The 16,573-nt window shown below is 36.6% G+C and overlaps 1 protein-coding gene and 1 long non-coding RNA gene across 2 annotated transcripts in view; one reads left to right on the top strand and one right to left on the bottom strand.

Moving 5' to 3' along the window:
- LOC149187115 (vesicle-associated membrane protein 721-like) overlaps positions 1–16,573 on the bottom strand; it is a 114,968-nt gene that overhangs the window by 18,946 nt on the left and 79,449 nt on the right. The window lies entirely within an intron of this gene.
- LOC149187116 (uncharacterized) lies at positions 3,933–5,452 on the top strand. Its single transcript, XR_016256182.1, has 3 exons — positions 3,933–4,089; positions 4,313–4,454; positions 5,006–5,452. It is a non-coding gene; the product is annotated as an uncharacterized LOC149187116 (long non-coding RNA).

Raw genomic sequence — 16,573 nt, 5'->3', positions numbered from 1 at the left:
GTGCAAGTTTGTGGAAGACCAAGTTAATTATCTTCTAGTGTGAGTTAAATTGGGAACTGAGTGAACAAGTGGAGTTAGCCTCCTAAATTTTAGGAGGATCTAGTTAACTAAGTGTGTTGACTTTTGTTAACTAGAAAAGCTCCAATTCAACTCCTAATTTAGAAAACTCACTAACAATAGCCTAATCGAAAAGCTTATAAGGAGATCGAAGACACACAATTGATCATAATTCTTGAGCACGAGTTTGTGAGCAAGAGAGCTTGTGAGAGGAGCAAGCAAGAGGATTTATCTTGTGCGAATTGTTGGAGGAGAATTTCCCTTGGGAAGTAGATTAATATTCTTGCAGAGTTGTTTCAATCCTACTCCAAGGCTCATATTGCATTCTCTATTGAAGCAGGGTTATCTGTAAGAGATCTATAGCCTATTTTTCTTCAATAAAATTCTCAAGCAAGCAAGGGTTTTACCTGTTAGGTTACCTAGAAAAATTGTATTGTTTTTGTGTGAATTTTGTGACATTATTTCTGTTCTATTCGGCTGCTATTTAGTAGAGAAATTTTGTGTTTATGTGAAAATAAAAATTAGTTTCAGATTGTTCATAACAACAGATCAGAATTTCGTGGAAATTCTACACATCCTCCTCCAATCTGGAAAGTGCTCTCTGGCCACAATGCCATGAATGAATCCATCCCATTTCTTGGTGAACCCATCTAATGCAATCTTGACCAACTGGTTCTTTGGGATAGCCTCTTCCACGGCAGCCAACTCATCCTTCACCTGTGAGATCCTAGTGAGGTATGAGGTCACATTGTCAATCTTGGTCATCTTGGTGTTTCCTAGCTTTTGCCTCAACACCATCTTCCTGTTCTCATTGGAACTTTGGTGTAATGTGACCAAGGACTCCCACATTTGGTAGGCAAATCTCATCTTGGTCACATGAGGGAATAAATGGTCCTTGATGGCATCTAGAAGGATCCTCTTAGCCTTCACATTTTTCTTGTTGAAGTCCACTAATTGAGTTGGATCAGTAGGTGGTTGCACAGGAGCCTCTACAATGTCCCACACTTCAACTTCCTCCAGTAAAAGCATCATTCTCTCCTTCCAAGGGCCAAAATTATCAGCCCCTGCGATTCTGTCCTCTACCCTCAATGTTGTTGCCATGACCTTCACACCAACAAAATGGAGCAAATATGATACTAGGCAATCTCCTCCCTCTTAACCAACAACACTTTGGGTTTCTGACTGAGGTTTAATGACTGTTGTTCACTGAATATGCAGAAGTATTGCTTGCTGGTCTTTGTATCAGCTGATGAAAACTTTCATATCTCACTACTATCAAGTTCTGATACCATGTAGAAAATAAATGACCTGCACCCTTTCCCAAATTTCAAATTTTGCTAGTGTTTTTCAAGCCCAACCCACATGTTTTGACATGCTGATATAAAATCTCTAAGCATTCATTTGAAACATAAAAGAGTGCTTCTACTATTTACTTTTGCACAACCAATACTAGAGAAAATAGCAAGCACACACAATGATTTAACACACTTTGTTTTGGTCAACTTGACCCTAGAAAAACCCAACAGTGGGGAAAACCATTGCTGAAGGAGGATTTTTATTTTGCTTCTTTAGAGAAATTTTCACAACAAGAGATTAACTTATCTCTCCCCTTTAAACTTCTTCTCGGAGATTGCTTATGCATTGAGTTCATTCACTGATGATTTGATGCACCCTCAGTCTTCTCTCCTTAGCGAAATACATAGCCTCTTATCAGCTTTTCATATAGAGGAATCAAACCACAAATTAATGTCTCTTTTCCTTGAGACTCGATCTTACATCACTACTTTTATACATAGGTTGAACAGGTTGTTGCTTCCCAAAATTTACACTGTTACACACTCAGACAGACTGCACAATACTCACGGCTTCCCTCGCTGACAAACCCAAGATTATGGTTGTGTGTAACGCGAGAATATCACTGGCAAACATAGGAACTCCAGTTGGCTTGTTGAGATAAAAAAATGTGAGCTTCTAAACCCTGGCTCATGTTGAGAAATCACTGGAACAACCTTCGACCTGTGTGCCACAGTGGTGCTTAAGTTTTAAAAAACCGCTGAATCGAATCCGAAACGGCCGAGTTGATCCGAGTCATTGGGATTTTTTGTGACCCGGCAGAAAAAACGGAACGGGAGGCCGAGTCATGATTGACTTGGCCGAGTTATTGCATGACTCGGTCAACCCGGCCGATTCTACAATAACTCGGCCGAGTCAATAAATGCTGCTTGTAACCCCAAAAAAATGCGATTTTTCATATTTTTTTTTTTTAATTTTAACTGTTCGCTGAGTGTTGGGGACTCCAAGGTGTTTTCTAAATTAGTTAAATACTATTTGGGGTCCATTCCCCTCTCCTAGTATTGATATGCTATTCAAATTTCATGATAATGTTAAGTAAAAGTGATATTCTCCTTAATCTTCATTTTCATCCTTTTACTTAAATTTTTAACATTACCATGAAATGACTCAGGATGTTTGAGAGTGGTTCTGGCCTCATTGGATTTCATATGGAGAAAGTAGAATTTTAGATTTCATTCAAAATCCAACAGACTTATCAGTTTTTCAAGATTTCAGGATTGGAGGATTGCAATGTTTCCATTGAATTTTGTCATGTATTAGGGTATGGAACTCGTATTTAATCAAGAGCACCAATCCCTCTATGTACCTTGATGTTAGTGACATTGGTTGTCGAACTCCTTTGGGATTAGCTCCCAAACCAGGAGCTTCTGAAAATGTCGCTCCCACTCCCGTTTTTGCTCTCGCTCCCCACTTTCGCTCCCGCTCCCAAGTAACACTGAGCCAGACGATGTTGGCAACTCTAGCAATAGCCAGTAGTACTGGTCACATACTTTTGTTTTAGAGGCCATTTATAGCCTCCTTGGTTATGTGTTTTTGTTTTGATCTCTATATCATCATCGTGTATGTATTGGACAGTGCACTGGGTGCCATTTTGATATAATGGATATATTCATGAGCCTACTTTGATCATATGTTGTCTTCTATCTATATTCTAATGATGTGTGCTTGGAAACATGAATGAAAATCTTTAAAATTATGTGTTTTTATAAAAAATAAATATTTAATGTATTTTTTACAATGACCGAGTCATTGAAATCGAGCCGGCCGAGTCGATACGGAGTCGACCCTCGACCGAGTCGGAGTCGGAGTCAGAGTTTTAAAACATTGCTACCTTAAATTTCATGCTCCCTGTCTCAGCGTTAACTCTACCTTCTAGGGAATCAACTGTTGTAGCTTCCTTATCTTTTGTTGTAGTCTAATTTATTCATAAATCCTTCCTCCTCCTTTCTCTTAGCTCCTCTCCTCTTTTCTCAATACTCTCATGAGAATAATGAGCCTCCAAAAACTCTTTTTCTCCTTTTTTTTCTTCCATAAATGTGGAGAACCCTAACCCTTGAAATTAATGGCTGAGTTAAATCTCAACTTAATGAAATCAATGGATGAGATCAAGCCCCTACTTGATGCCTTCCTCATGTGGTACCCCTATCTATTAATGAGCCTCTCTAGTACTTTTTAATGTTTTAGTACCATGGTCACTTTTCCTCATAACGTAACTTTTAGAATATAAAAGTTACTTCAATAATATAATGTGTATTTTAGTACTTTACACATAAGTCACGTTTAGAAACATGTGATTTTAATAACTTAAAAGTACCTAGTACATCTCCCCGTAAACAGTACTTTAGCCCCTTTGATATTAATAAATTCATAATATCACTTAGACAAAAGGTATTAATGTGTCTCCCTAGGCCAAAAGGAGAAATGCCTAGGAAACACTTCCTTGGTACCATTTTCAACAGTTGATATATATTTTTGCCATTTGGATATTTTTTTAACATTTTTCTCCATTTGTGTTTCTAGGGTATTAGAGGTTTCCCTTTCTTTCGAAAATTTTTGTTGAATTTCCCTTCAAAACACTCTTGCAGACGGTTTTGTTCTGGGTAACAATCTACCCTGGCTCGAATAGTATTTGGTTACAGGGTCACGATGCTCTTTAATCTCCATATGCAGATAACCCAGGTGAGCTTTTCACTTGTTTTTTCTTAATTTCCACAGTTGATATGATTCAATCACGAAGGTTTTCCTTTACTAAGGTTAGCATAAAGCCATTTAACTGTTTATGGTTCCTTTGGTAGATTGTTTCCTGATGTTATAATCGGAAAAGGTTTTCAAACCCTTAATGATATGTTCTTTTTGGTATTTTTTTAATTTACCCTGAACCCATTTGGAATATTTTTATCAGGTAATACTATAGAAGGAAAACGTGTTGACCTCGAGGTCTTTGGTTCAACTATAACCTAGTTCTTTTTCCACTTCGCTTTATTTTACAGTCAGTTTGCAAGGGTTTATACCCTTATCATCTTCTGCTATAAAATCAGTTGGCGGTAAGAAGCCATTCCGCATCCACTGTCCCTAAAAAAAATCGACAGGATTCTTTTAACACTTCTGTTCATTACTATAAATCTCTCTTTATAGCCTAACTGGGTTTTAGTCTAACGCTTGATTTATAGAACGAAATTATTGAATTTGCTATAATTTCCGGTTTTCTTTTAAACCCTAAGCGTCGAATGTAACAATGTGCTTTTGTAGTTGTGAATATTGTTCTTTTGCGTGGCATGCTTTAATCTTTAGATGGAGTTTCTCTAGCTCTGATTTCCATCTACAAGACTCATTTCTCTCAGATGACACTGTAGCTATCTACAAGGGTTTAACAGTGGATAGATTTTGACATTGAAATTGACATTTACTTTCTCAATAATGAACTACTATATTGGATTTACATTCACCTGTAATTCTATACTTACAAAGTTACATATATAGTTATTCATTTCATAGCTTCCTCCGATACGCTGTAATTGTCTTAATCTATTAAGAAAAATACTTGTGCACATTTTTAAGTACAGTGGCTAATTTTATTTTTATTTCCACTGTGCAGGCAAAGCGAACGACTGAACCTTCAAATCTGGACTCAGGGATTTTACTCTTACTCCTTTGTGTTGATTCTCTCAAACTCAAGTCTCTTTTAAGTTTTCGGTACAAATTTTTTTTTAATGTTGGTCACTTATTCTATTTGCGTTTCATTTCACAGGTACCGATACCAACTCAATCATAGCATATTCTTTGAATATTTACAAATTGGACGAGGTCTTGTTTTTCGACTTACTCATTTCATTTACAGGTTGTGGTCTCCCAACCCTTGGTTTCTTCTCTGCATGGACGAGATTTCCTCCATTTGAAGACCAAACTCTGAGTTGTTTATTCTAGACTTGTGTTTATGCATGTATTCTTTAATGCCATTCCTGGCATGTAGTTCCTCCAAAACTAAGATTACTTGGACAGGCCACGAGCCGACCAAACTCTGAGTTGTTTATTCTAGACTTGTGTTTATGCATGTATTCTTTAATGCCATTCCTGGCATGTAGTTCCTCCAAAACTAAGATTACTTGGACAGGCCACGAGCCTCTTTTTTTGTTTGTAAAATTGTTATATAATGAATGGAAATTTTCTATTTTCTAATTTAAATTTATATTTGATACAATTGCCATGAAATGAAATTTAGATGTTTCTTGTTTCAGTTGGTTTTTCTTACACTTTGGTATTGCAGAACATCCAAAATTTCCTTGTATGATTATTTTGAATAATTAACACTATAAGGTTCGATACCATTTTGTCTATATTTCGAAGTGTCTAAATAAAATTTATAATAACACAAAAGTTTTACATGGATTCTCAGTTTACTTTTACTCATTCAGAAATATTTCTGTGGTCTTTGTAACAAATCTAATATTTAGCTATATTTACATTTACTTTCACAATTCCTTTCTATTTGAAAAATCCTATTTCAATTTATCATTACAAAATAAAATTTTACTCTATAAATTTAACACTTTATAGCACAGTCTCCCTCCCCTTTTTTTTCGTTTTTTATGAATCAGTTTTCAAATGGAATATAATATTATTTATTTTTCTTCCTTCTACCAATTCATGCATTTTGTTAAATTTTATGTTGTACAGTGTAGGAAAATAAAATATAATATCTAAAAACTCCAATAAAATTCATTTTTATTTTTCTAATGCATAAAGACTATAAGTAACACAACCAATTCCATTCTCTTGATAAACAAATAAGTACAAAAGCTAAAGATACCAACTTGAAACAATAATTTATTTTCAGGAAAATTAATAGTCAAGTACTTGGCTCCTCCCAACCTTGATACTGCAAAACAACCAATGTCCCCCTGAGCATACCAAGCCTACAAATTTTTCTTTCTGTTTGCTATTGTTTGTTTCTCTTTAGTCTCCTTTGTTTTCAGAGTGAGACAAAAGCAACTAAAAACAAAAGATATTATCCATCCCATCTACCACTCTTTTGGTGGTTAATAGTTGCCTCCACCTCACCAAGAGGTGTCAGGGGAATAATATGCTCATTAATGAGCTCCTGTTTCCCACTCTTGAGGACAACTCCCTGTCTTCTAAGAAACAATTAATTGGCCAATATCATAATTCCTCAATTAAATCTAATCATCCAGATTAGATGCCTAGGACTTATTGATGGGCAATAAATATTCCACAATAATTTGCAACCTCATCTCATTCAACCCTTTGTACTCAACAATTAATTTTCTAGATTTTCTTTATTAACAAATATAAAACATCATCAATTACAAACTTATAAATAGTTACTATCAGTAATAAATTACTGATAATTAAAATTTCAAATGTTTTTCAAACCAACATACTTTAACAGGAAATACAAATATATACATTTAGTTACATAATTTATCAATCCAAGGGATATCACATTTCCCTCGGGCAAACCCTAGTTTGGTTATAGATTCAACTTGGGGGATTCTTGAGGGTTTCATGTGCCATAACCTTGTTTGAATACATTGTGGGAAACCCTTTTTTTGTACCTAGACCTTTGGTCATTCCAACTCTCAACCTATCAATCAAATCCTAGGTCTTGGGTTGCCCTAATTTGGCCTCTTTCAAGGAAAGTGAATTGCCTCCTCTTGAAGCCTTGTACCTAAATTGTGATTTTACCTTGGAAGTCTTCTTGTCACATTGCACCTTTAAGCTTAGAATGCCTATTAGGTGATCTATATACATACGGTGTGGGAATTTACAAGGTAAGTTCCTCAGATAGAACACCGAAGGACACCGCTCACAAACAGATCACAGATCAATACACCAATATTCTTGATGTGGTTAAAACCCTCAAAGAGGGAAACAGTCCACGGCTTGAGCCAACACAACCACTTCAGGCAATTTATTAATAAAAGAAAGAAAATTTACATAAGCTTCTCTCATGAACGGTCACCCTACAAATGACCCTCCATGCTCTTTAAATATAGATAATGGACCAATAAGGTGTTAAGCCACGGATCAAGTGTCAGTAATACCAAGGAAAGAATGAACCGTCAGATCACTTATGCCTAGAACATATCATGATCATCAGATTGTAAGTTACAAATGTACATAATAAAGAAATACATTTTACCTAACTCTACACTAGACCAAGTTATACTTAACTATTTCCTATGTGTTGAAATAACCTAACACCCCCCCAAGAACAACTTGGGATAGGATTGAAGGATGTACAAATATGACACAATAGGAGAAAAAAGGCGGCGTTAGAACATATCCCCCTCTTAGTGACAACTTCCTGAACTCCAACCATAAATCGAAGTTTAATAAAATTCGCCTTTGTGAGAGCCTTTGTAAAGATGTCTGCAACTTGATCATCAGTTGAACAATATTGCACTTCAAGAACATGGTCATGAATGACCTTTCTGATGAAGTGCATGTGTAGTTCAATGTGTTTGTTGCGCTGATGTTGGACTGGATCTTTGCATAGTTGAATGGCACTTTGATTATCACACCAAAGTGTAGTCGGATGTTGCTGCTAAAAGCCAAACTCTGACAGGATCTGACGAAGCCACAGGGCTTCCTTACTAGCTTCTATGGTGCCACGATACTCTGCTTCTGCTGAAGAAATAGAAATGGCACTTTGTTTCTTGCAAGCCCATGTAATAGGTCCAGAATCAAGAGTGAAGACATAACCTGCAGTAGACTTCCGATCATCAGGGTCACCAGCCCAATCGGAATCAGTGAAACGAACCAATAGAGGAGATGCTTCTGCACTATAATGAATCCCAAACTGAACTGTACTTCGAACATAACGAAGTATTCTTTTAGCTGCTTTCCAAGGACTTTCATGTGGGTTTTGCATACACCGAGCAATAAGGCCAACAAAAAAGGAAAGGTCAGGATGAGTATGGGTCAGCTACAAAAGTTTTCCTACAAGTTGACGGTATAAGGTAGCATCAACTTCAGGTTAAGTACAAGTGACTGAAAGTTTGGCTCCAGACTGAAAGGGAGAAGGGGTTGTCTTACAGTCTTCCATGTGAAAATGGCGTAGAAGATCACAGGCATACTTGGATTGGGAAAGGGAAATACCTTCCTTGGTTTGGAAGACTTGAAGACCAACAAAATAATGCAAGTGTCCTAAGTTTGTCATTTCAAACTTCTTTTTAAGGTTGGACTTGACATGGTTTATAAGGTTGGGATCACTACTAGTAAGGATAAGATCATCAACATAAAGAACAAGAATCATAAGATACCCACTTTCTTGGTGTAGATAGTATTGTCAGAATGACACTTAGAAAAGCCAGTATCTAAAAAAAAGCTTCCATTTTGCAATACCAAGCCCGAGGGGCTTGCTTGAGACCATAAAGGGTTTTCTTAAGCCGACATACAAGGCTGGAGTCAGTTTGTATAAAGCTAGGAGGTTGTTCCATATAGATTTATTCATGCAAGTCCCCATGCAAGAAGGCAGATTTAACATCCATCTGATGGATTCCCATTTGAAAGAGGCAGCAAGGGAAAGAACAAGGTGGATAGAGTTCATTTTGGCAACAGGGGAGAAGGTTCCAGTATATTCAATGCCTTCAACTTGTGAAAAACCCTTAGCAACAAGACGAGATTTATGTTTATCAACTTTTCCATCTGGTCCAAACTTGGTTCTGTAAACCCATTTGCATCTAACAAGTTTTCGCCCCTTTGGAAGAGGAACAAGATCCCATGTATCATTTGCCGATAATGAACGATCTTCTTCATTCTTTGCGGTGTCCCAATCTGGATGGCTAAAGCTTTTGCAAAGGTGTCAGGATCATGATTCGCTGAAGCTTGAGCTAGTAAAGAAGAGGCTCTATCAAACTGAGAACATGTACGTCGCTGATCTGTAGGATCACCTACAAGAGCACCTGCTGCATCCCGAATAGCACAAACCCATTTTGGAAGATGAGGAGCTGAAGGAGGATCCTGAGAAGGTGGGGGAGGATTGTCATCCTCACTGTCATAATCTGAAGAAGAAATATTTTCAGAAATAGAAGGGATAGAGAGACGTGGCACATTTGTCGAACTAGGCTCGTAGGCCGATATATTTTCAACAAACTTTACATCTCTTCTAATCATAACATTTTTGGACTTAAGTGGAATAAGCCTATATCCATTGACATCTTCAGAATATCCAACAAAAATAATTTTTTCACTCTTAGGTTCTACGGTTTTATGTTTCTCATGGGGAATGTGGGCCTATGCTTCACTTCCAAAAACACGAAAGTGACTTACATATGGTTTAATTGAGCTCCATGCTTCTTCTGGAGTGATATTCTTTAAAACCTTAGTAGGAGTGCGGTTTACTATGTAATTTGCACAGTTAATTGCTTCTGCCCAAAAATTAAGACCAAGTCCTTTAGATGGAAGCATACAATTAGCCATTTCCTTTAAGGTGCGATTATTCCTTTCAGCTACACCATTTTGTTGTGGAGTATATGGAACAATATGTTGCATTTGAATTCCATGCTCAGTGCAAAAGTTGATGAATTTGTTGTTAACATATTCTCTGCAATATCAGATCTTAGCTTAAGAATTTGATGTCCAGATTATTTCTCAACAAATGCCTTAAACGCCAAGAACATGTTAAATACTTCACTCTTGAGTTTTAAGAAGTATACCCAAGTGCGTCTAGAGAAATCATCAATGAAAGTTAAGAAATACTTGTAGCCAAAAAATGAAACAACTGGAAGTGGACCACATAAATCACTATGCACACGATGTAAAGGGGCTGAAGCGTGCCAAGCGAAATGTTTTTCAAAACTATCACGATGATGTTTTCCAAGTACACATTCAGAACAGACACCATCTCTGCAAGATATCATAGGAAGACTTATCACCATATTTTATTTACATAGATTTTGAAGGTAGCGATAGTTTAAGTGACCAAATCACTCATCCCAAAGTTTGCTCACTTCATTATCAGTGACAAATACCGAGGGAAGAGTTGATGACCCAAAGTTGTTAAAATTATACAACCTTGTAGAATCATTAGCAATGCCAGTAGCTAAAATTTGTTTAGGATCTCTTAGGTCTTTAATTACAACATCATGAGGTGAAAATTCAACGGTTTTACCTTCACCTGAATGAGTTATCTGATATATAGATAGAAGGTTGCAAGATAAGGTTGGAACACATAATACATCATTAAATTGACCATTGTCTAGATGAACAGTTCCAGTCCCTACAACACTAAGAGATCTATCATCACCAACATATATATTTTTGGTGTTACAATCATTTAAAGAAGAAAACATGGCTTTGTTTTTGGCCATGTGATAAGAAGCTCCAGAATCAATGAGCCACTCATGAGAATGAGAAGAAGAAGATACATTTAGTGCATAACCAGACCAAGATGCTTGACAACCACATGCAGAAAGTGCTATTCTTGAAGATGAAGTTGAAGTTGAAGAATGCTCCAAATGGATGCTATGCTTCTTCATTGTTGCTTCTAAGGCTTCCATCTTTTTCTTAAAGCATTTGGATTCTAAGTGGCCATCTCGATTACGAAAGTTGCAATGCCTATCAATCTTCTACCCTTTGCTTTTATTTGCCTTATCATTTTGTTGAATTGATTTTTCATTTTGAGACTAAAATTGCTTAGGACCTTTGTTTGGTTTAGGACCATTCTTTTTAGGATACTGCTTTTTAGGATTCTTTGAATTTGGTTGTTGTTGGGCGGCTAAGGCTTTCTTAGAAGAGTTTCCAAGATTAAGAAGACAAAGATGTAAGAGTTTTTCTTGTGCTCTTATTAAAGAATCACAAAAGGCATCAAAAGAGGGGGACTTGTAGTCTTGTCCTTGAGAAATAAAGGCTTCTCTAATAGAATGGAAAGTGGAAACAAACACAGAGTAGGCTGGTCCCAACTTAGTAAGAATGGAATAAATAAGGCTACCATCTTCTTCCTTAATCTTAACACCTTCCAAGAGAAGTCTAAAGGTTTTGAACTTGGACAAAAAATCTTCAATGGAAAAAAAATTATTGGAGTCCAACGTAAGCAACTTATTTTAGAGTTAATGAGCTCTAATTTCATTTTTAATTCCAAAAACTTTAGTGAGTTGTTTCATTGCTTCATTAGGGGTATCAGGTTCTACGATATGGAATCTAAGGTCTGGAGAAATAGACATCCCTATTAACTCACGTGCTTGATCTTGCCTATTTTCCCATTTGGTTTTCTTATCTTCATATTTAGGTTTAGTTTCTTGGCTTGAGGCTATTCTATAAAGACCTTTACTTCTAAGTAAATCCACAATGTAGGACCACCATTGGAAGTAGTTGGTGCTGTCAAGAATAACTTGACATGGACTTTCCATTTTAACAGAAACTGAAGTTGTAAATGCTGAAACTAAGTGTTCTAATGGAAAGATCTCAAAAAATTACACTGATTAGAAAAAAACGGCTCTGAAAACGACTTCCAAATGAAGAAGTTATGGCTTTTTGAAGAAAAGTTGTTGAAGATGCCGACGAAATGCGTGAATGTGCGGAAGTGAATGATAATGTTATATTTAAAAAAAAATCCTCCCCCTTTCCAAACTTAATCTAATTAGCTCACTTTAAAAAAATTATGTGACCCACTTTTATAAATAAGTGAAAGTCACTTTTACAATGGTACTTTGTGAGCTATCCATTAAATTGTAACTTAAATAAAAGATAAAGAGACTTTAGAATTATAAGTGACTCACTTTTTATAATGGGTGAGAACATATTTATATAAAGTAACTTTAAAACATAAGTTACATGTGTTTTTTGAAAAAGTAACTCAACAAAAAGAAAGACTTGAACTCAAGACCTCTATTCTCATAAAGTAACTTTGGACCAAGTGAGCTAGTTTACAAAGTCAGTAATTTTTGGAAAAGAGGAAGGGTTTTTCTTTTTTAAGTCACTGAAGCTTTGGGGTGCGTGCTTACTTGAAAAAACGCTTTTTGCCTACAAAACAAAAAAACACACAACCCAACGCAAACATACAAAAAAAACCAAACCTTATGGCGTGAAGTTAGCTTTCGTCGGAAACTAAATATTTTCCTCAATGTTTTTAATTTTCCGAGATCACATTGAGACGCGGCGGAAAAAAGCATGCGCATGAGAAAAATCCTTCCTTTATGTTTTTTATTTGCCTAGATCACACAGAGTCGTGGGGCAAAGAGCATACGCAGAAATGAAAGGTATAGATCCGGTAATAAAAAAACAAAGAGATAAATAAATTGAAATAAACAAAGAGATAAATAACTAAAACTGCAAATAAACACTGTATACCTCTAGATCTTAAAAATGACGTAGCTAGGGCTACCAGAAACCTTTTCGCGTGAAACAAAATGGGTTCCTCACTGGAACAGATGCTTCTAATACAATAGAGTAGTCCACTCGGCCCAAAAGCAGTAAAAAATAGTAGATCTAGGAAACGACAGTCGGATACAGTTGTATCGGCTTCTGATTTGGATCACTAGCGGATGCGGCCCTCAAATAGCTCTGATACCATGTAAGAATTTACAGGGTAAGTTCCTTAAATAGAACAACAAAGGACACCGCTCACAAACAGATCACAGATCAATACACCAGTATTATTGACGTGGTTAAAATCCTCAAAGAGAGAAACAGTCAACGGCCTGAGCCAACGTGGCTACTTCAGACAATTTATTAATAAAAAAAGAAAATTTACATAAGCTTCTCTCATGAATGGTCACCCTACAAGTGACCCTCCATGCTCTTTAAATAGAGATCATGGACCAATCAGGTGTTAAGCCATAGATCAAGTGTCGGTAATACCGAGAAGAGAATGAACCGTTGGATCACTTTATGTCTAGAACATATCGTGACTGTCGGATTGTAAGTTACAAAATTACATAGTAAAGAAACACACTTTACCTAACTCTACACTAGACCAAGTTATACTTAACTATTTCCTATGTGTCAGAATATCCTAACATACGGGGATTCCTCCCATTAGTGAAAATCCGTAAAGAGCAGGGAGTTTTGATTGTGGTGATAGTGGGCCATTACCCCATTGTTGTCACTTAGTCTAGTAATAGCCTTGGCCCTTGTAGGGTACCCCTCTCCAAGGCCTGCTAGATTTTGTGACAACAGGGCATTAAGATGATTCCACATGATGTTATATCCCTTGATGAGCCTCCGGATGTTGGAATGTTGAGCCTAAAGGCTTGGGTGTTCAACTATTTGATGATGTGCCTAGATGGACCCACGATGCCCCCAGGCTAGCCTTGACCCTATTTGATGGACGATACCTTGCTTCAGAACCTAGATTCAAATGATTATCATTGAGATGACTTAGGAGGGCTAACACATCCCTCTTTGATGCCAACGCTTGCCCTTGAAGATGCCACATCACTCCCACATGCTTGTAATGGGTGACGTAGTTCCTCCCTTGGATGACATCATGGTGGAGGAGGCACCATCTGAGATGTACATGCACTTTGGGAATTTCTTGGAATGAGGGGCACTCTTGGACCTGTTGACCATGCTTTGTCAACAATCCAAGGAAGTAGGGTACAAAGCAGTGAAGAAAATTTTTCGAAGATCAAAGTCATCAGCCAACATTATTGTATCATTATAAACCCAATTTCTGCAGATTTTATTGTAAATGATGCTAGTATGACCATTTAAATATGTAACAACACCTAGGTAAGCCTTTGATTTTGGAAAAGAATTTCATCCTAGGAAGTTTTTTAACCTCCCCGAATCATGTGTGCTTCTAAACATAAATAATTGGCAAAGTTTTTCTTCCAACTTAAACCCCAAAGCTAGGGAGGAATTCCTTGACAAAGTCTTAGGTGAGTCCTAGTGTTATATAAAGTCTTTGCAAAAATGTGTTTGGGAATAATTTAAGCATATTTGGCTAAATTATTTTATTACAAACACACTTGGTCTATACTAGATCATATTGTGTTGCAGAATTAAGTAATTTCATGAGGGTCTATAAAAAAGGTGTATTCTCTCTTTGAGAGTTGAATTAATTGTAATATCTTGACGTAAAAAATATTTTAATGCATGGTCCCTCATACTTAGACACCATGGTTAAAATATTTGAAGGGGGGAACAATTAATCCCCTCTAGTATCAATTAATTATTTTTTTTCTGGCAAAAATAAATTAAAATCCTAAGCCATAAAATTAATTAATCTTGAGTCTAAAATGATTATAGAGAAATCAATCTCTCCAAGTGGAAAATAATAAAAAATTCGTGGGTCAAAGGAAAGTCAATTTTTGGAGGTTCACCTCCAACGCAAAAATGGATATTTTAAGAAAAATTGAGCCCTTGGACCTTGGTGGTTAAGTCAAAGTCAATTTTTTTAGGAAATTAATCCAAAATATTAATTTTGGATTAATTAAAAATGGGTTTTAAGAAAAAGTCGAATTTTTCCTTAAATTAAAATTTTGATGGTGGAGATTAAAATATCATCAAGCTATTTTCAATGATCGAGATTATTTTGACGGAAATCAAACCAACTAGCCGTTATTTTTCACTTGGAAGGATTTATCTATAAATAGAAGTCATTTTGCTTCTATTGAATATCTCTTTGGATGATATAAATTTTGAACGCTGATATTGAGCTATTGCTCTGCTGGGAACATTTCTTTTTTTTTTTCCAAGGAAAAAGCGTAATTTTCATTAGAGTCTAGTGGGAGTATTTCTATATCATAATAGAAAGACTTTGGGGTTTAGTTCATGGTGTGTTTCTTCCATTGATTTGTGGTATGTGCTAGTTATGTGCTATCCTATATTGTGCTAATTTTTTTTATGAATTTGTTATTTCATTTGTCGGTGATAAGAGCATTCTATTGGTAATTTTTTAACTTAGGTGTCTGGTTCACCATATGATCTAACAATTCTACTGGAGAAATTTATAGAGATTTGCGGGTACACTGGCCCTTGGGCTCCAAGTTCACATACTGTGGGGAAGAGCCGACTATGTTTGGGCTCTAAGATTTCTATATGGTATTTTAATTTTGCAGGAGGGTTTTTGGCCAATATTCAATTTTTTTGAAAAATATATTCATCCATTGCTATTACTCAAAAAATATTTCTCCAAAATTTTTAAGTTGCAAACGTTGTATATTTATAAATTATTTGTAAATTATTTCTAACTCATTTGTTTTGCAGCGCTTGGGGTTTTATCTTTGGAGTTTTATATTTTTGTATATATTTGGGGTTTTGGGATTTTTCTATTCATTTGTGCAGGTGAATTTCAAGTTGATCAAAGGATTTCGCTGGGGTTTTGAGGTAGATCTAGGCTTAGGAAGGCAAGATCTAACCTCCAAGCTAATCGTCAACGCAAAAAGGAAGTCGTCTAGCGTTTCTGCAACAAATTTGTGGACGATTTTTCATTTGTAGGGTTTTGAATTTTTTTTTTGGCCCTAAGGCCTGTCCGACCCTCTTTCCTAGTTGTCAGCCCCTCCTCTGCCTTCTTTTCCCTTTAGCCTCCCTATTTTGGCTAGCCGCAGCACTAAAAGGGCCACAACCTCCCTTCTTTGCCCTAGTCGTCGGCTCAAAGAGGCCTCAACCTCCCTTTTCCTTGGACGACAACCCTTTTAGGGCTTGTCGTGGGCCTTTAAGGCTCCTCCCTTTAAGCACAAGCCCTAAGGGACTTTCCCTCCTAGTTGCAAGTTTAATTAGGTCAACGACTGCCCTTCTTGGGCCTTCCCTTGCCATATGTCAGCCCTATTGGGCTTGACGTCAACCCTAGAGGGCTTACTTTCCCTTGTCGTGGCCTTTCTTGCCCTCATTCCATTTATTTCTTCCCTTGTTCAGCCCTTCTAGCCTCTCATTTGCCATTTCTAGCCCTAGTTGGGGTTTTCGAGCTCTTTGGTCCGTGCCCTAGCTTTGTATTCAGTCATTTCAGATTTTTATATTATTTGAGTGAGCTAACATTGTGGTTTTGCAGCAATATTAAAGTAATTTGGTGGGTTGCAGGTATCAAAGCTCATTGGGGATCAAAATAGCTCTCAACTAGGTCTCTAGGCCTCTTGGTTTGCCTCTTTTCCCTTCACCATCTTCTCTATTTTGCTACAGCCATTTATGCAGTCATATTGTTGGGTCCCTATAATACTAGTGATTACCCCATTACTATTGTAGTTATACCCCTTATTTATAT

This window comes from Pinus tabuliformis, chromosome 3_1 (assembly GCF_031772625.1).
Source record: "Pinus tabuliformis cultivar Carrire ecotype Pingquan chromosome 3_1, CPIR1, whole genome shotgun sequence".
Lineage (NCBI taxonomy): Eukaryota > Viridiplantae > Streptophyta > Pinopsida > Pinales > Pinaceae > Pinus > Pinus tabuliformis.
Note: the sequence above shows the minus strand (reverse complement) of the source record. Positions and strands in the feature narration are given on the sequence as shown.